This window comes from Gopherus flavomarginatus, chromosome 3, assembly GCF_025201925.1.
Source record: "Gopherus flavomarginatus isolate rGopFla2 chromosome 3, rGopFla2.mat.asm, whole genome shotgun sequence".
Lineage (NCBI taxonomy): Eukaryota > Metazoa > Chordata > Testudines > Testudinidae > Gopherus > Gopherus flavomarginatus.
The window spans coordinates 3,266,520-3,286,683 of record NC_066619.1 but is presented as its reverse complement, the minus strand read 5'-3'; the positions used below and the strand labels follow the sequence as shown (position 1 = coordinate 3,286,683).

The following is a 20,164-nucleotide window of genomic DNA, read 5'->3' as shown; positions in this document are numbered from 1 at the left end:
GGGGGGGCATACAGGTACAGGAGGGGGTGGTTTGGAAGCTGGTGCCAGGTTCTGTCCCCACAGGCCGGTCCATGGGGACAGGTGAACTTCAGAAATTGTCTCTTACTCTGCTTCCAAATAAATTGACCTCAGAGCCCAGGTCATGTGACACCTTTAACAGCCCCTGCCCCCAAACCCCACCGAGGCACGTTCCTCCACCAAGGGGAGCCCTTTTGCGCCTCTGCTTCCCCAGCCCCATTCCGACTTGCTTCCTGCTCCAGGTTTAAAGAGACAGAGATTGGGACTGGTGCTAGGTTGCCGCGATGGTGCTTAGTTCCCGCTGTTGCTCTGATGCCAAGCGTCCCAGCTCTGCAGCCCATTGCAAACAGACGGGCAGGGCTGGGAGCTGCCCACCCGCCAACCACGCATCTGAGCGTGCTTAACCCCTGCACCCCATGTGCTGGTGTGGTCACCTGCTGCTGGGAGAGCCAGGGGGGCCCAGCAGGCAGCACTGGGCTGTCACGCAGCCTCTCTCTGCTCAGGCTGGGCGCTGTCCGACGAGGGCCGGTGGCACGGGAGAATGGTAGCCACAGCACTAGAGATGGGCCCTTGCAGGTGTGGCATAGCAGTGCCCCCTGCTGGTTCACCGCAGCACCGCCCTCAGAAAGTCACCACCTTCCTGACTTCTCTCTGATGTGAGCTTGGGGGTGCCAGCCCGTGCCCTCGAGTGGGCACTGCGAGTAGCCCCTGTGTCAGCATCCCACGGACAGTCTGCACGGTGCCCCGAAGGTGCCCAGCAGCACACACAGCTGGTCCAGACCTGCCCTTTCCCTCCAGCTTTGCCACGGGAGATCAGCTCCTGGCCATTCCAGTCCGGGCCTGCTCACTGCAGCTCTCCTGGTGCCCCTGAGCCCCCCACCAGTCCTGAGCTCCCTATATCCAGCTCTGCCAATGGCCCTTAGTCCCAACCCACAGCCACCCGGTTATTCCGGGTCCTGGGCCATTCACACACAAGCAGTACTGATCCTACCGGCTCTTACCTGGCTGGGACCAAACCGGGGAAGGGATGGTGGCAAGTGGTTCTCTTTGTTCGCAAATGGCCAAGGCAGGATTCGATCCCAGGTCTCCAGGAGCATGAGGCTCATCTGTTAATTGCTGAGGCACCCAGCACCTGCCTTCCATGGGCTGCTAAATGCAGCATTTGCCTTTTTAAGACTCAAGCTGTAACTCTGTGCAATTTCCAGGCAGGTCCTTCGCACGGGCCCGCTCAGCCGGGAGCCCCAGGTTGGGACACTCCCCGTGGTTCCTGTGGCCTCGTGGGCAGAGGAGAGCCGCGGCCGCAGAGACCAGAGAAAGGAAGCTAATTAAACCCTAACGAACACACGCTCCGGTGCCTGGAAGGGCCCTGAGAGAGTAGAATGAATCACACAGCTGGGCATGGCTAACGCCGACTTTCTCTGCTTGCCTGCTGTCCGGCCAATGCGTGGCCACCCTCTCCCCGGGCGGGGAGCTGGTTAGAGGGCAGGGCAGGGCAGCTCAGGTGCCGGCCCAACTGGGGCATCACTGGTGAATGCATGGCGAGGAGTTGGGACAGGCTGTTTCCACCCCAGGCTGTTCGCTATTTGTGGTGCATGGGGGCAGGTTTTGGGTCCCTGGCTGGGCACATGCCCCATGTCCTAGCGCGCTTTCCCCTGGGGGTTTGTAGCAGAACGGTCTGTTGATGTGAAAGCGTGGGGTCTGGTGAATATCTTCCACCCGTACCCAGGGTCTGTGCAAATGCTTGTGAATGCCACGGGCAGAATCCAGGCGTGAGCAGCTGCAGGCACCTGCATGGGGTTTGGATTCTGTCTGGACTAGTTCTAAAACGCGCCGGGAGATGCAGCATCTGCAGAGCCCAGGGCCAAATTCCCCCTGGGATAGGCCGTGCAGCGCGCACAGACTTGGCTATGGCTGCATGTGCAAACGAAGGCTTTGCCATCGAACGTGCCCTGGAGCAGGTGCAGTGGTGGTAGCTGTGCACGGGAGTGTGAGCACATGTGTGTTTGTGCATGTGCCGTTCCCAACGGACCATTGGCCCTTCGAGTTGTGTGTCCCCCCCTCTGTGTGCAGTGGGTCGACTCTGAGGGCTTGGCATTTAGTGACACACAAATCTAGCACAGAGAAGGGGGAGTTAGGGCCAGGGTGACCCGCAGGGCGGAGACATGGAGGCCACGGTGCAGCCTCTCGAGTCCAAGTGGCTGGAGCCCCCCTCCGAAGAGCCGATGAAAAAATCCACGGTCGCTCCACCACCTTTGCTGCATTTCCACAGCTCAGTTTGGAGGCTGTACAGAGGGCCCCGCGGGGGACCCTTTCCTTCTCAGCTGTGATTATGATTCTTTACATCTCGCCAGCCCTAGGTCGCCCAGTGCTTCGCCCAGCAGGTTACATATCCGTTTCACACGGGGGAAACTGAGGCACCAAGCTGATGGGAGAGGGGGCAGACCCAGAATAGAGCCCAGGCATCCAGACTTCCCATCCATTGTCATCCCCCCCCCACCACCAAGGTGGGCCGGAGTTGCTTCCTGTTGCAGGGAACAGCAGAGCAGGGCATTAGCAGCTCCCTGCGCTCCCCTGGGGCTGCGCTGCTCCAGAGAGGTCACGAGGCGGCCAGAGGTCTCTGCTCGCTGGTGCTCAGAGATTTACGAGTGTGCGCTGGGGCGCGGCCTCCCTGGCAGCTTCCGCTCCCACAGGAATCCATCATCAGCCCTGCACGGTTCCTGTCAGGCCAGGAAGCCCCCCCCAGCCATCTGCCCTTCGCACGCACCCCACCTCTCATGCTGCATGGCCCTGCAAAGCAAGCCCCTCGCTGCATCCCCCGGCAGGCTCCAGAGAGTGAGCAGAGTGGGGGTGTGGAGACGGAGAAAGGCAAGGCAGAGGGGGAGAGAGGCCAAGAGGGAGAAAGGGGGAGAGTTTGAGGGACCCTCAGCTGCAGCTTGTGAGATTCTCCTGCAACCTCCAGCTCTGCTAGGGAAGCTGGCAGAGGGTGCTCCTGAGAGCCCAGCATGTGGGCACGAAGCACCCTCCCCCCTTAGCTTGTGGAATGAGGTCCCCCCCGCCAGCATGGCCCAGGGCTTGGAGGGAGTCAGGCTACCATGCCCCCTTGGGTGAAGGTTTTGGGGGTGCCCAGGCAGGCCTCCTGCTGTCCTCCACCCAGCGTGGGCCCTGGCTCACTCCCCTCCAGGAGCTGGGCACATGGGGTGGGCAGGGAGGGAGTCTCCGGGCTAGGAGCAGGGGGCTCACAGCCTTCCCCAGATGTGACTTTATCTGCCTGGGGAATGCAGCCAGTGGCAGGACCCCGCTAGCTCCAGGGGCCACCTGCTCGCTGCCAGAGAGTTAATCCTCCAGCCTGAGCTGCTAACGTGGACACGTTCTGGGCCGCCGGGTGCAAAGGGAGGCAGGGTCCCAGCACTGCGAGCTGGGAGGTCCCAGTCTGTGGTCTTCCCCCCTCCCCGAAGGCTGGTGCTAGAGTGTGTGGGCAGGGAGCCCTTCTCTGAAGCAGGCACCAGAGCCAGCCTAGGAGCGGAGGGGGAGGTGCCCACCTCTGGGGAGGGGTACCCGAGCCTCTGGCATGGGCTTGAGGGGGGACACCCCGGGCACCAGAGAGCCAAGGGAGGATGGAGGGGGGCAGCACCATCCCACGGGCACTGTTGGAAGAGACCCCAGGGCCTCACCCAGGGACCTGTCCCAGTTCTGCAGTCTCGGGGCTCCATTCTCCCACCCGGAATCCTCTGGCTTCCATCCAGCCATGCCCCCCCCCAGCTCCATCCCAGGCCTGGCCAGGAGCCCAGGCTCCCCCATTCAGATGGGAAGGGAAGGTGCCAGCTGGAGGGGCTCTTGGGTCCAGAGCCAGGACCCCGGCTTTGTGCCTCAGGCACGGCTTGCCAAGCAGGAAAGGGCAGGGACTGTGCTGAGGGACCTGCGGCTGTTCCCAGCGGGGGGGCCAGGCACGGCTGGGTTGAGGGGGCGGCCGCAGAAAAGTGAGGCCTGGGGGAGTTCAGGGCTCCAAGGGAGGGAGAGGGGCTGGCCGGTCCGGATGAAGCACCAGCCGGGCCGCAGCTCCACGCTCTCGGTGCTGGTTTCGCTCAGCCCCGCGGGACAGACGTGTCACCCCAGCCGGTGGTGCTGGGCTCTGGCCACTAGCCGGCCCCTGGGCTAGCAAGAGGCTAAAAATCCGGGGCCCCTCGGAGGGGGCCAGCTTGGTAATATTTAAAAACCAGACAATCCAGCAGGAACCTCCCCTGCCCTCCCCCCCCCCCAAGACCCCGACCCCATCCAGTTCTCTTCCCCCATCCCCTGCCCCGGCTCACTACTCCCCCCGCCCTGGTCAGGTGGGACTCACCTGCTGGAGCCGGGGCTGGGAGCTGCAGCCACCTAGGGTGACCAGACAGCAAGTATAAACAATCGGGATGGGGTAGGGGGTAATAGGAGCCTATATACGAAAATGCCCCCAAAATCAGGACTGTCCCTATATAATTGGGACACGTGGTCACCCTGCAGCCGTCCGACGCAGGTGGGAGGTGGCCCCGGCTGAGTAGAGGCTGGCGCGGGTGATGACCCGACACCTCCCGTCCTCCCCTGCCCAAAGCAACCAGACATCAGGTGTCCGGTCAGTAGATCTGACTGGACACTGCTGGGTCCCCTTTGCGACAGGACTTTCCTGTTGAAACCTGGGCACCTGGCCACACTTGCCCTTCGTCCCCTCCAGCTAGCACGCGCTCCATGGCCCCTGGCCACCCTCTGCTAGCTCTCCAGATCCCTGGGGCAGGGACGCCCCACGCACCCCTCCCCGGGAGGCTGGGCCCTCTCCTGGAATCAGGCCCTGTCTCCCAGAGGCTGCTGAAGCCAAATGGAGATTTTGGGCGCTAACAGTCTGGTAACACAGCAGGACTAAGGCGGCTTCCTGCCTGCCCTGGCCATGGGCTGCTCCCGGAAGCAGCTGGCTCCATTCCTGGGGGCGGGGTAGAGGGTCTCTGTGTGCTGCCCCTGCCCTGAGCACCAGCTCTGCAGCTCCCATTGGCTGGGAACTGCGGCCAATGGGAGCTGTGGGGGCGGTTCTTGTGGTCAGGGGAGCATGCGAAGACTCCCTGGTGCCCCCCAGGAGCCACTGCCAGAAAGGTGTGTGCCTGTCACTTTTGGGAGCCGCTGGAGGTAAGTGCTGCCCCCTCACCCCCTCCTGTACCCCAGACCAGAGCCTGCACCCTGCACCCCCTCCTGCACCCCACTGCCCTGTCCCAGGCTCAGCCTCCCGGAGCCACTTCCTACACTGTGAATCCCCCAGCCCCAGGTCAGAGCCTGCAGCCCTCCCGCACCTCCACCCCGTGCCCCAGCCCGGTGAAAGTGAGTGAGGCAGGGGAGAGCGAGTGCTGGAGGGAGGGGGGCTGGAGTGAGCGGGGACGGGGCCAGGGTGTTTTGGGTTTGTACCATTAGCCTGTTGGCAAGTCGTGCGGTGCAGTGCAACTCTCCTGGAGCCCAGCCCTCTGCTCGAAGCTCATTTTAAACGCCCGCCGAACACTGGCGGCTTGTTCTCCCTGGCGCGGCGCCCGCGCGCGGGAAGGAATAGCTGTGGTGCAAAGTCCCAGCTGTGTCCAGACACCTGGGCTGGAGAGGGCGGGGTGGAGCCAGAGCCGGTATGTGCTAGCTAAGGGAATGGGGGGAGGACGGGGGGCGGGAGAGAGGACACACGGGGGGTGACGGGAACTTTACTTAAGACGACTCTTCAAAGTGATGTGCTTCAGCTCTTGCAGATGCCCCGGTGGTTGAACCTGGGCCAGGGGCAGGGTTTGGCCATCCTGCCACAGGTCCCTCATCCCAAAACCGGAGCATCCCCATGGGCCAGCCCTGGACTCCCTACGCTGGCAGGTGTTTTCCTGGAGCCCCCCCCCCTTCTCTGTGCCTCCACGGGCCAGCCCTGGACTCCCTACGCTGGCTGGTGTTTGCCTGGAACCCCCCCTTCTCTGTGCCCCCACGGGCCAGCCCTGGACTCCCTACACTGGCTGGTGTTTGCCTGGAGCCCCCCCCCTTCTCTGTGCCCCCACGGGCCAGCCCTGGACTCCCTACGCTGGCAGGTGTTTGCCTGGAACCCCCCCTTCTCTGTGCCCCCACGGGCCAGCCCTGGACTCCCTACACTGGCTGGTGTTTGCCTGGAGCCCCCCCCCCCTTCTCTGTGCCCCCACGGGCCAGCCCTGGACTCCCTACGCTGGCTGGTGTTTGCCTGGAACCCCCCCTTCTCTGTGCCCCCACGGGCCAGCCCTGGACTCCCTACACTGGCTGGTGTTTGCCTGGAGCCCCCCCCCTTCTCTGTGCCCCCACGGGCCAGCCCTGGACTCCCTACGCTGGCAGGTGTTTGCCTGGAGCCCCCCCCTTCTCTGTGCCCCCATGGTCCAGCCCTGGACTCCCTACGCTGGCAGGTGTTTGCCTGGAGCCCCCCCCCCCACTTCTCTGTGCCCCCACGGGCCCAGCCTCCTGGGAAGGGGTGCGCGGGGCTTCCCTGCCCGTGGCAAATACAAAGGGGCACGTTGACGCTCCTCGCTGGCTGCCTGCAGGAGGGTGTGGAAAGCCTACGGCACAGAGAGCCTTGGTCAGCCCTGGTGTAATGTCACTGACCGCCCTGGGGTCACACCTGCCTGTCACCGTTTTGCATTACCACCCGTGCTGGCTGTGACTGGGGTCCACGCCCCTCCCCCCGGATCCCTGCACTTGGCCTCCAGGCTGTCAGCACCCGGCTGGCTGACTGCATTGCTCCCTGAGAGACCCGAACGCGGGCGAGACCCAAACCCGGGGCCAAGCACAACACGGAGCTGGCAAAGGCTGTGCTGAAAGTGGCTCCTTTTCCATCCTCTGCCTTTGTCAGCAGGACACTGAGCTGGGGAAGCTGGGTTCTGGCCACTCCCCAGGCACGGCCGCTGCCAGGGCAAGGATTGGAGGGGCTGGGGGGAAGGAGCGAGTCGCTTACTGTGTGTCTGGGCCTAGAGGTCAGAGCAGAGGGGCTGGGAGCCAGGACTCCTGGGTTCTAGTCCCACCTCGGATGGGAGCGTAGTGCAGTGGTTAGAGCAGGGAGCCAGGACTCCTGGCTTCTATTTGTACCTGTGCCACTGACTCTCTATATGACTTTGGGCAAATCATCTCCGTTCCCTCTCCTGTCAGAGGGGGGTGATAATGCCTGACTTCCCAGGGGGAGCTGGGTGGGTTCTCTGCTCTCCGGTGCCCTGAGTGCCCTGGGCTGTCCTGAACCCATAGATATTAGCAGTGTCTGAGCTGGATGCCCAGATCATGCTGCCAGCAGCACCCCCCCCTTCTCTTTGGGTGTCCCTGGGGTGAGGAGGTTTTACAACCCCCCAGCAGGGAATCACCCCTCCCATGTAAGCATGGTGCGGGCACATGGGCAGCCTGAGGCATAAGGCCCCTCTCTGCTTGGAGAGCCCTGGGGGGGAATGCATTGCCTCCCTGCCTTGTGGTGGGGAGCGCGACTGCCTTCTCGTGGCTGGGCTCAGGGACAGGACAAAGGATCTGCTACTCCTACCCGCCTCGAGGTGACCGCCCTGGGCTCAGCTGGCCGCAGCCTGCACTCCCAGCTGGACGGCTTTACTAGCAATGGTGTGTTGCCTGCAGGAAGTGGGTTGTTACTCCTGCCGCACCAGCATGGGGCATCAAGCAGCGACCTGTGGACCCCCAGGTTTCGGGGGGCGCAGGGAGATCCTGCTCCAGCTGGCCACACCGGTGGCCCCTGAGTGGGGCTATTCCAGCTGCCTCTCCTGGTGACCCCACCTGCACCCCATGAGGTGAGAGGCCTTTTCACTTTCTGCTCCTGGCCAGGCCTGGGTTGGGAGGGGGCAATTCAGCTTGTGCTCAGCCAGCGAGACTCCCCGGCCGCCGTCTCCTCCAGGCATGCGGCGCGAGGGAGAGTGTCTGCGTCCGCGCCAGGCTCGTAGAGTCATCAAGTCCATGGCCAGAAGGGGCCAGTGTGGCCATTGAATCCGACCTGCTGGAGAACGTGGGCCAGAGACCTTCCCCCAGGACTCCCCAGAGCAGATCTCTTCACAAAACAGCCACCGGGGAGTTAGCAATGGTCAGGGATGGAGAACCCCTCGGTACATTGTTCCAATGGTTAATGACCCTCGTTAACAATGTGCCTGGATTTGTTTGGCTTCAGCTTCCAGCCCTTTCTTGCTCGCCATGTAGATTCTTATCGATCAAATCGCCCCGGAGCCTTCTCTGTGTCTGGCCTGCATTCTTGGTTCCCAGGTGTATGTAGGTTTATGTTTAGCTGTATTAAAATGCATATTATGTTGCTTACCGACTGACCAGGCCGCTTGGTATCAGTAATCCGCCCCCTTCGGTAGTCACCCCTTCCCTAACCTGCGGGTTCGTCTGTGAACGTTATCACTGAGGATTTGATATTGTCTGCCAGGACCCCACTGGAAACAGACCCGCTGGATGAGGATTCCCCCTTGTCACAGACTCACAGGTTGTGCCCACTCTTGGCCCTGTGCGGTCCCTGGGGGGACCCCCCTTCAGTGCGACAGCCCTTCTCGGAGTCCACTCTCTCTTGGGGCAACCTCCCGGAGCCGCACCTCTCTGAGCCTTAGCATCCCTGTCTCTTGCCATGGGCCCCCTCAGGGCGTCCCCTCGCTCTGGACCCCCCCGGGCCTCCTCACCCCTGAAGGGGTTGATGCAACCCTGTTCTTTAGCCTGGAGTGACACTCAGCCAGCATAAAACGGGAGGGTTTATTGAGAGTTGAACACAGCACAGGAAACTCTCAGGCCTGGCCTTCCTCAGTCTCCCTTGCATCCAGGGGGGATCTGCCTGCTCCCCCTCTCCAGCCCAGAGCCGCCCCCCCCTGCTTCCCAGCTGGGTATCTGATGCCCCAGGCCCCACCTCTGTCCTTGTCTTCTCTCCAGGTAAACAGAGTCGCCTGGGCCTCCTCTCCCCTTTTCTGTCCTCTGGCCCCTCTGGCTGGAACCAGCTGGTCAGGTCACCGGGGTCCTCTCTGTACAGCCCATTGTCCTCCCCCTGGCCAGAACTGGCTGCAACTCCTGAGCTGGATCTCCGGGTCCCCAGGTCACCAGTCGCTGGGGTCTCCATCCTCCAGGCCATTGGCTGGGGTCCCAAGTTCTGTCGCTGGCCCTCTGTAACAACAAACTCCCTCTCCCATCCGCTCGTTAAACCAGTAACACGCGGGGACACTGAGGCCCACCCCCTGACTGGAACTCACTGGAAAACCCAAGAGAACCACCCACTTTGTCACCCAGCTACATTTCAGGAAGGAGCCGTTCACCAGCTTTTACTCCATTTGCTGTGTGCTGTGGCTGGGTTCTGCCCAAGCAGTGCCGGAGGGTGGGGACGGGACTGGAGCAATCCCTCTGTGGTGGGACGATCTCCCTCTTGCTGCCCCGTTTGCAGGTATGAATTGGCTTCTTCCCTCCCCACCCCTGTTCCCACATCCCCTCCCCAGTGACATGCACCTGGGGCCAGGTTTCCCCCAGAGCTGAGTGCCTCCGGCTCCCAGCGGTTTTGGGGGGTGGGGGGAGTTGGGGGACAGGGAAGGGGGGGTCTCTGTTCTCCTCCCAGCCCACACCCCCCCAGCCCAGGTGCCGGGCATGCTAGGAGATGGAAGTGCTGCAGGACTCGCTCCGAAACAAGGCTGCCCTTTTACAGCCCCTCACGCCCCGCTGCCAGCTGGGCCCGGTAGTGCCAGGGCTCAGCCTGACAAGGAACCTCGGCCCAGTCCTGGGGCCCAGCAGGGGAGAACGTTATTTTTCTCCTTGGTTTTTAATAGCTGTTTTCTGTAGCCTAATTGGCTTGGCTTGAGCGGCTGCCAAGGCAAACGCACCTGAGGGAAGCTTGCTTTACAATCTGCGTCCGCAGACTCCCCCCTCCCAAACACCAGCTGGGCATCTGGCCTCTTTTAGAGGGGCCGGGTGGGGGCCGGCCTTGCTGATGGGGGGAGTGCTCCCGGCGCCACAGCAGCTGTGTGCGTCCCATGAAGGGCCATCTGTGTGAGGAGGCGAGAGGCCGGGGCTGCGTCTGGGCATGTGCCAGGACGGTGGTCATGTGGGGGTCGTTCCGGAGATGAGGCAGAGCCGACACCCCGAGCTGAGAACAGATCCATAGCCTCGCCCTGATTTTCACATCAGGCTGATCCGTCCCCCAGGCTGTCGCAGGGCTTGGAGCAAGAGCAGCAGGAATGTCTCACCCAGGCGTAAGGGGCAGTTCTCCTGCTGTCTGCACGCAGGTACTAGGTACCTCCGTGCTGGGCGGCATCGGCTCTACAGCCAGCTGGGGGTTTATAGGCTCGTCCGGCTGAGCGCACGTTTAGGGTGGGGAACTGCTATTGAAAATGGGGCCCCTTGCAGCCCCAACGGGAATCTGGGCCCCGCAAAGCCTCCGCCACACCTAGGCAGGAAAGGGGGCTGTGTAATGGGCCAGGCCAGAGGCCTGCTTTCCATCACCAAATGCTCACTTAGGCTGAGCTCGCTGGGGCAGGATCCCTGCCTAATCTCCTGCCATGTCCCTTCTGGCACAAAGCACATTTGGGGCTCAGCGAGTCATTTCTTCTTCTTATTGAGCAATGGCCACCTCTCGGTGGCTCACTGTGGGCAAGTGACTTAGTCGCCCCGTGCCTCGGTTTCCCTATCTGTGTCCTGAGCATGGTCCCCCGACCCTGCTTGCAGAGTGACAGGCTGACTAGATGCACTTAGGTTTGCGAATCCCTTGGAGGCCCGAGGAAGGGGGAAGCACCGTGCAAGCTGCGGCAGCCTCTGGGCGAGTGGCTAAGTCTCTGCTCCTCGTGGAAAGCTGTGAGCGGCCTGGGGCAACGCAGGAGCATTGTCTGCTGCCAGATACTCTCCCCACACATTGGGGGTGGAGGATAGTGAACCTGCAGAGAGTGCGGCCTGGCCCGGCTTGAATCAGTGTCCGAGGTGTTGGCTGTGGATCAGGGTGCTCTGCAGATCAACTCCTGGACCCCCCTGGGTCTGTGGGATTTGGCAGGAACCCCAGGGAGCACTGCCTGCCAAGCTGCCCATCCTGCCCCTGCTGGGAGCAAAGAGCCAAGGAGCGTAACCCGGAGTCAGGGGTAACCGAGCAGCTCTGCTCACACAGGTCTGATTGCAGGACTGGGGCCGCAGCTGGCCCATGCGGTGCTGCTCCCTACTGGGCGAGAGTGTCTCCTGCCCCATCACATGCATGTCAGCTCCTGCCCTGGCTGTGCCCCCTCTGTGGAACATGGTGCGTGCACCCTCACGTGGGGCCAGGTTCCCTCTTCCTGCTGGCTGAACATTAACACTCCGTACAACTTTCCAAACAGGTCGTTCCCCGCCGTCCTGCTCTTGCCCAGCCTGTCTGATAGCCTGGGGATGTTCTCAGACTGGAGCTTGCAGCTCCCACGGGGAAGCCAGAGATGCTTGGGCTCGAGGGGGGGGCTGGATCTACAAAATGCCTGCGTTCTTCCTGCAGTGTTTGTGCAGTTACACACCATTGCAATCGGCTGCAGCTGATGGGGGTCAGAGTGCGTGTGAGACACCAGTGGAAGATAAAGGAGCTACTACTTCTGCTAGCTACAGATAGGCTCCTTTAGCTCAAGTGTTAGGGGCCCTTGTCCCTGCAGCTGATGAGAGCTCAGAGCAGGTTTCCAGCCCCACTGCCCCCACGTGTGAGGAGGTTTCTGTAGCAATTGTACCTGTTGTGCGCAGCATAAGGAACCTGATTTTTGTTGTCCAAAGCTAGCGCTGGGCAGAGACCAGGAATTCCGTCGCGTGGAGGATTTGGAGATTTTGAAACTCGGCTTCATTTTGAACTGGAGCAAAACGTGAAAACCTCGACATTTTCCAGAGGGAAATTTAAAAACAAGTTTTGGTTGATGGAAATGTTTCCTTTTTAACCCGTTGTGGTTATGCCCCTGTTCTGAGACGCGCCGTCGTGTAAAATCAGCCCGTTCACAACGAGCACTGGGAATGTTCCAGTCTGCACATGTGGCAAGGAGACGGTAGAGACCAGCTGGGGGAGGGAAAACCTTTGATTGGACCAACCTGTGTTAGGGAGAGAGAGAAGCTTTCGGGGGTATGCAGAGCTCCTCCTCAGGTCTGGGAATTGAGCTGTTTGCTGGCCACTGCACCTCGAATGTCTCTTGCAATGCAGGTGAGCAACGTCCGCTGAGCGGTCCCTTCCCCCTTGCATTGCGCGGCACGGCGCCGCGTACCTTCCTGCGGGTCCCAGGCCACTGCACCTCAAATGTCTCTTGCAATGCGGGTGAGCGACATCCGCTGAGCGGTCTGTTCCCTCTTGCACGTACATTCCCGCGGGTCCCAGCGCCGAAGAAGAGCTCTGTGGTGCACGACAGATTGTCTGGGTATGAAAGATCTCACCTCGGCCCCCTTGTCTCTCTGATATCCTGGGCCCAACACTGCTACTCCAGCCTGGCAGACAGAAATGGGACGCAGGCCTTGGTTTCTGTTTGCAGAACCATGTGGATTTGGCAGCAGCCGCGTTTGCAACAGGATGGGGACCCGTCGGAGCTTTTCTGACTGAGAGGCCCCCTGGCGCAGGGTGATTCTTGAGCCCCGGGTCCGTGGCACTTGCTTCCCATCACACCTTCCTGTGCCTCGCTCCATGGCTGCACAGCTTGGCCAGGGACTCTGCTGAGCGGGAGGCATCCTGCAAGGAAGTGGTGCCGGTGGATTAACTCCGGTAGCCATCGCCCCCCTTTTTTGTCATGCTGGTAAAATCACCGAGGATAGGTTAAGTCAAGGGACCCCGGAGGGGCTGCACGGTGCTGCCAGGCTGCTGGAGACCAGGGCGGGGCAGGGCTGGAGGCAGGGCCCTGTGCCCAGGGCCAGCAGAGCCTGCCGCTGTCAGTGCCCGACTCTGACTGATTCCTAGCTCTGGGAGTGGCCATTAACAGTTCGGAGGGTGCCCCAGGTGCCCTGCCAGCTGCGCCCACCCTCAATCCTCTGGCCACTGGCAGAAGCAGCTCAGTAGAGGATCTGGCCAGCCCCAGGCTGCTGGCATGTGGGGACAGAAGAGTGAACCTGCCCCCATTGAGGTCACTGGGGATGGGGGTGCCTGCCGGATTGGGCCCTATGTCCACCCTCCCTCTCCCTCTGGCTGACATGGTGATTATGGCAGGCGGCCACAGGCAGCATCTGCCCACGGCTGGCTCCTGGCACGGACGCTGCGCGCTCAGCAAGGCGGTTGCCTGGGCAGCTTGGAGGGCGAGAGCTGAGTGGTGGGGAAGGGACGGTGCTGAAGGCCATGGAGGAGGCACCGTCTCAGGCGCCTGGTCTCAGCGCTGCAGATGTGGTCCCTCCCCACCCTGCCCTGGGCTCTTGCTTCCCAGGGGGCACTGGCCCTGCATCCCGGGTAGGGCTGGGCTGAGCAGCGAGGACCCCTTTGTTCCCCCACCCCTTCTGTGACACTGCCTGCCCCGGCCACCCTCCTGCAGCCTGGGCAGCCCCCATGCCTGTGGACTTCAGTGGGTGACAAGGGTGCTCGGCATCTGTCTAGCCACTGCGCTGTGTCCACTCCCAGGAGGGGTTTGGGAATAGGGGGGCGGGTACTGCAGCCCTGTGTCGTTCCACCTCTGCCTGATGACTGGCCCAGGTTGCTGCAGGAGCCAAGGAGCTCATGGGTCCTAGCTGGCAGGGTTGGTCCCCAGCAGCCCCCAGAGACCCTGTGTGTTTGGGGTCGAGGAGGGGTGTATTTCACCTGGCCTCGCAGGTGCCCAAAGGGGCTTTGTTTTGAAAGGGAGGGACAACACATGGTCGGCTGCAGGCTCCCCTGTGCCCCAGTGCTGGAGGCCAGCTGTTTGGATTGGAGCCACCTCTCTCCAGCGTTTGGCTGACCCGGGAGCCTTCGTGCTTGGAAGGGAGTGGAGGCTGTTTGCCAGAAAGCTTCCCAGGCCAGACCACGGCTCCTTCTCCCCTGCCCACTGGTGGGGGAAGTGCCATGGGGCTGGCTGGGGGCAAGGCACGGTGGTGGGCAGGCGAGGGACGAAGGGCATTCCCCTACTCCTGGGTCCCGGGCGTGCCACCGGGGCAAAGTGGAAGGTGGGTTTGTAGTGGGATTTATTTAGGGCTCATGGCTCCAAAGGAGGCAGCTAAGTGGGGGCTGAGTGTCACGGAGTGTGGGGGAGTCCGGCCCTGCACCCCTCTTCCTGGGACTCACAGTGACTCTCAGCCAGCCAGTAAAACAGAAGGTTTATTAGACACAGGAATGCAGGTTACAGCAGAGCTTGGAGGCCCAACCAGGACCCCTCAATCGAGTCCTTCTGGGAGTTCAGGGTGCTTGGATCCCAGCATAGGATCCCCTGAATTCCCCCACCCAGCCCCAAACCGAAACTGACCAGCCCCTCCTCCAGCCAGCCGATTCCTTTGTCCAACTTCCCGGGGAAAGGTGCTGACACCCTCCCCCCCACCTGGCTCAGGTTACCGGCTTAAAAATCCTGTCCCTCACCTAAAGACACCCCTGGCTCTCCCATCCCCACACAGACAGACCCTACTGCATCATACTGAGGAATTGGCGTAGGTGGGAATCAGTGGCTGGGCACAGGGACATTGTGTGGTTTGGGATTCCTCCTGCCCTGGTACCCTGCTCAGGCTGCAGACGCTGCCTGGCTGGCTTGTGAGCCCCATCACGGCCCCAGGGCTGGTCCGGGCACTCACCAGCCTTCCCATGACTGTCGTGAGGCAGGCCAGTTTGCCATGCCCAGGCAGTGCCCGCTCTCAGCCTCCTGGAGCACCGGTACCCTCATCCCCAGGCGCATCTGCAGCCGGCTTGGCAAACTCTTCATATACTGAGGGCCGATGATGGCCAGGCCCGCTACTGACACTCTCTCCTGGCAGGGTTTGGGGGTCTGGTTCAGATCCATTTTGGAGCCATCTCTTGTTGGGGTTCCCAGGCCTGCGTCTCTCCCTTCTCCTGGCGGTGGAACATTCTCCTCCCGCTCCCTGCAGGGGGGCTGGAGGAGCTCTGTCCCGGGTCCCAGAGGTTAATGAGGGGAGGGGCCCATCCCACACCTGGAGCTCCCGGGCGGTCCCGGCAGGCGGTGCCACGCATGTTTATCCCACGGGGAGCAAGAGGGGGCTCACTGCTGGACCAGCTCTGGGCCCCCCATCTGGCTCCTGGGGTCCGCACCGCAGAGCCCCCGCCGGCCCCGTCCACCTGGCGACCTGCGGCTGCTGGGGACTGAAATCTCCCCCCTCCCCCTGCTGCTGAGCTCTTACTTTGCTGCGAGATTATTTTTAGGAATTTCTGGAGCGTGCGGTCGGCATGGCTGGGGGCCGAGGGGCAGGCGGCCCGGGTGGGAGAGGGGGCGGGAAGAAGGGTTTTTTTTTGTTTGTTTAGAATAAAAACTATTCCCAGCTGGCAGCGACTCCGGGCTGGACTGCCAGCCGCGCTCGGTGCCTGGTGTGCAGCTCTGCCAGCGCCTCGGGTTACCGCTGGGAAGCGAGAGGCTCCGGTTCCCTGCAGCAGGGCCGGGGGGGCAAGCGTGAGAGGCTCCGGTTCCCTGCAGCGGGGCTGGGGGGTGCAGCGCGAGTGGGTTTCTGGTGCGCGCTGTCGAGCCTCCCACTGCAGGCAGGGGGAGAATCGCCCCTTTTCTCCGCCGAGCGCCGAGCTCGGGGCCGGGGCAGCCCCAGCATGGGGAGCCGAGGCCGAGGCAGCTGGCTCTGAAGGTAGGCTGGAGGGGTGGGGAGCCAGCCTGGCGTAGGGGTGGTTGTGCTGGGCCCGGGGCACTGTGTGCGGAGGAGGCTGCTGGGGGTGGGCCGGGGGGGAGAATAGTTGCATATATGAGACAAAGCCCCTAATCTCAGGATGGCCCGATAGTATCGGGACGTCAGGCCACCCGAGTGCTTGTGGGCTGGGGCTGCACAGATGTCACTGCCCAGCCAGGCTGCCCGGAGCGCCCTGGCTCTGACTGGGCATGAGGGGAAAGCTGATTTACGCCCCGGCGACTGGAACCAGCTCGGGGGGTTGCTCTGGGTTTGCCCCGGGGTGACTGGATCAGGGTTGGGCTGGGGCAGGGGGAGGCTGTTGTGGGTTTGCCCCAGTGTGACGGGATCAGGGTCGGCTGCAGGAGGGGTGTTCTGGGTTTGCCCCACAGTGACCGGAACCGGGTTGACGGGGGAGGGGGACATTCCGGATTTGCCCCGGCTGAGTCCATGGGTGACTCCGGCCATCCCCTGGGTGAGTGTCACTGTCTCAGTGGCCTGCCCCAGTGAGAGGGATGGGGGCTCTGTCTCTGCCACTGGGGGTCATGCTCTGTCCCTGGCAGGCTGCCCTCCCCATGCAGTGTGAGGGGGGCAGGGGGCCCCAGGTGGGAAGCAGCCATTCTGCAGCTCAGTGTGATGGGGAAGGGGGCAGCAGGGGCTGGGTGGGGACCCAGCAGCAGTGTAAATGCCAGTCTGGCTGTATACACGCCTTCACCAGCCTCCTGCAAGGCTCTCCTACTCTGCCTCCCATCCGAGCCCTCTCCTGGTGCCACCCCAGTGCCTCCCTATGCCAGCTGTGGGTCTGGCCAGCCACGGGCTCATTCAGATTTCCCCAGCTGCCTTGGGAGCTCATTAATCTGTCTGCCTTAACATTTGTTGGCTGCTTATGTCTATTGTCTTCTATTTTTGTCCGTGCCCGGAGCCGGCAGGATGGAGGCCTTTGCTAGCGTTCACAACAAACACAGCCCTCTCACCCCATCGTGTCCTGCCTCTGGGGGAGCCCTGAGGCAGAGAGGGGATTGCCGAGGGACGTCCTGCTTGCCCCCGGTGCCAATCCGGAGTCACTCTGGTTTAATGCCGGTGTACCTCGGCTGACTTCAGTGGAGTAGCTGAGGTGGGAACTTGGCCCCTGTCCTGTCCTGATGGTGATTGTATGAACCTTGTCCCCATCATGGGTTTTCCACTGGAGCCAATCATGTGTGGGGCCAGGTCCTTAGCTGATGTGAACCAGCCACACTCCAGCAGGTCCAGTGGAGAAGTGAGCTGAGGATCCGGCCCTGGTGTCATTGCTGCAGGGGGTAGCAGACGGCTTGACAGAACGTGGGGCGTGCTCCGCCAACAGTCAGTGGGTGAGCTCTGCCAGGTGTGCCTGGCTGGGGAGACGAGGGACTGGCACCCCTCTGCCACCTCCCTGCTCTCTCCCTGGGGAGATCAGAACAGCTGGTGCAGTCACTGTGCTCTGCTGGTTCGTGTCACCAGGGCACCGCACCAGGGAGTGGCACAATGTGCAATCCAAGCGGCGTCCTTCTCCGGCCGGTTCTGCGCTCGGGCACGCTCTGTGGGCAGCAGCGCTGGCAGCTGGGCAGTGCCCCTCGGCAGGGGTTTACAAGCCGTATCGGAGCCAGGAACTCGGCCGCTTGCGGGTCGCTGGATGTCACCATTGCAGGGGATTGCTGCTGGCTCCTGCCCATAGGACAGGACTTGCCTGCGCTGCGCAGGCTGGGTGCTCCAGAGTGGCAGCAAGAAGACAAGAATGGTGGGGGAGGCTTTCATGAGTGAGATACGAGTCCGTACGAAGGGATTTGGGGCTTTCTTGTTCTGGCAGTGTTGGTGTCCTCGCCGGCCGGGCTCAGCCCATTCGGGGGCCCTACGGTGTGAAGGGAGCTGGGGGCCCCAGAGACGCTCTCTCGGTTTGATCCTAGCAAGGGGTGCAACTCTGATCCCAAAAGCCAGGCAGGAGCGACTGTCGCCTTGACTCGCCCTGTGCTTGTTCCAACAGAGGGGTTGAATTTCTCAGAGAGCTGGGGTTCAGAGCCGTCTCTGGGGGACACACACAGACAAACGAACAGAAGCCGTTCTAGTGCCTTCCCGTCGTTCCGAACCCCCGTGGACTCCCCTGTCCCTAGACATGGCCCACGGCTGGGACGGGGCAAGGGGCTTTGCTCTGGGCATGGCAACACGCACGCCACATGGGTAATTCGGTGTCGTTCCGCTCTCTGCTGATTGCCACCAGCTTGGGATTGGGGTTTCTGCCCCCGTGACTCTGCTGGAAATGGACCGAAGCTGGCGGCAGAATGACGGGGAGCAGGCAGCAGGCTCCAGGTCCACCCCTTTCACCTGAGCTCTGCTGCATCTGTTCTGGGCCCCTGCATGCCAGGCCCACTGGGCCAGGAGGGGTCAGCCGCTCGAGGGGAGCCACATGGCCGGTGGGGGCTGCCCGAATGCTCTGGTCTGGGTTATGCCTTGGTCCCTTCTGGCCCCAGCACCCAGCCGCTGCAAAAGCAGGCAAAGAAGTGGCTAGTCCTCGTGCGATACCTCGGTGGGAGCCCCCACGCCAGAACACTGCTGCAGGGCTGGCGGATCCGCGTGGGTGTTGGCTGGGGATATTCCTGGGAGAAGCGCTCCACTTTGACGGGAGAACGACTGGAGCTAGATCTGCAGTGGACATGTGGGCACAGCTCTGTCAGCTCCAGCACATTCACACCCGCTGCAGAACTGGCCCTGGCTTGGTGGGCAGATGCTGGGGCACACCGGGCACCAGGCTGCTCTGGGGTCACTTGGCTGCAGGCCACATGGCCGTACCTGGGCTCCCAGCTCGTGCATGGCTCCAGGGCTCTGCTGTGGTGTCACGGAGTCCCCGGGCGATGCTCTGGAACTGCTCCCCACAAAGCCAGGCAGGACTTTGGGGAGCCTCCTCTCCCTTGGAGCAGACTTGTTCAGGGCAAGAAGCTCACACGGCTTCACCTCCTGGGTCTCTCCTTGGAGCATTCAGCATCCTCTGCCCCTCCGTGCGCTTCCCACAGCGAGTCCACCCAGCGGGGTCCTGGGGAAACCACCAGATCCTGCACCCCCACTTTGCAGTCAGACGTGACTCTCAGCCAGCCAGTAAAACAGAGCTTGTAGATGCAGCGAACTGGACCCCTCGGCCGGGTCCATTCTGGCGGTCAGTGAGCCAGACCCCCACATCTGCACTTCACTCCTCGTCCCCAGCCAGCCCCAGACTAACAACCCCTCCAGCCCCTCCTCTCTGCTCAGCCCCTTTCCCAGGCCAGGAGGTCACCTGACGTCTTTGTCTCCAACACCTTCAGTTGGCACCTTTGCAGAGGAGGGGCCCAGGCCATCAGTTGCTAGGAGACAGAGTGTCAGGCATTTACGTGCACTGGCCCTTTGCTCTGCAGCAATCACATGCCCTTATTCCAACACCTAGATATTAAGAATTGCATAGGGGACACTGAGGCACCAGCACAGTATTCAGAGCAAATATTAAGAACATTCCCAGTTCGTCACATGTGGCGCTCGGAGCAAGGGCAGCATTTGCAGAGTTTTTCTTGATTTAATTGGCATCTTCATGGGGGGGAACCGTTTCCGTTCTAGGGCCGGTAACTCGGGGGAGCATTAAAGACAGGCCATGCAAAGGCAGTGCCGAGGCGGGGAGGAATCTGTCCCCCCTAGACATTTGGGGTTGGTGTCCAGGGAGAAAGCGACGGGCGCGAGGCTTGCTGGACCATAGGGGTATTGCTGGGGGGTGACGGGCACAATCTGACACATGTTCCATCCTGGCCGTGACTGGGCCAGTGAAAGGAGCATCCCTCCTCCCGAGAGGCAGGAGGTGGTAAGGCCCCCTGGGCCCCGCTGGGGATCTGGGCCTGGGTCCTTTCCAGGAGCACCGAGGAGAACGAGGGGGTTGGGTGGGGATCAGGTTAAGCCCCAACCACCTCCCGCCGGAGCTCTGCAGCTGTGAGGGCGAATTGGAGTTTGACCTGGTGTGAGTCCTCACAGCTCCATGGGGTCAGGCCCAGGCTGGTGGACCCGCAGCGAGACATGCGCTCACTACCCCCCCAAGCCCGGGCTCTGTGCGTAGGTAGGACAGGGCGCGCACCCCTGCTGCACTGCGGGTCAAAGGCTTCCCGCAGGCGGAAGGCTTGTTCGGATCCCCGTCTCGGGCGGGGCCGTGTCCAGGATGGTGTCCATGAGCTCTCCATCGCCCCAGGGCCCCAGTGGCTCTTTAAGGGACACCCCTCCCATGGGTTTGTTTCTCTTTGGGACCCACAGCCCGTGAAGTGCTGCATGAGGTTCTTTGGTTTGAACTGTTCGCTTGCCGGGACGGCTCATCCCTGAGGCGTAAGGACCAGAGGGGCAGATCCCCGACTCCGGTGCAGAGCGTGGGGGGAGTCAATGGAGATCTACACCTGAGAGGGCGGCCCCCGGGTTGGGAAGCACT

At 62.2% G+C, this 20,164-nt stretch overlaps 1 protein-coding gene across 5 annotated transcripts in view; it reads left to right on the top strand.

Annotated features, from left to right (window-relative positions):
* The window catches only part of IL11RA (interleukin 11 receptor subunit alpha), a 77,503-nt gene that overhangs the window by 14,676 nt on the left and 42,663 nt on the right, over nt 1-20,164 (top strand). For 2 of the 5 annotated variants that reach the window (XM_050943633.1, XM_050943627.1), the window contains exon 1: nt 15,492-15,687. The exons of 1 other annotated variant lie outside the window; for it this stretch is intronic. The gene's annotated coding sequence lies outside the window, so the exon portion shown is untranslated. Of the gene's footprint in view, nt 1-15,490; nt 15,688-20,164 lie in introns of those variants that run through there. 2 more of the 5 variants (XM_050943631.1, XM_050943632.1) reach the window with 2 other exon arrangements.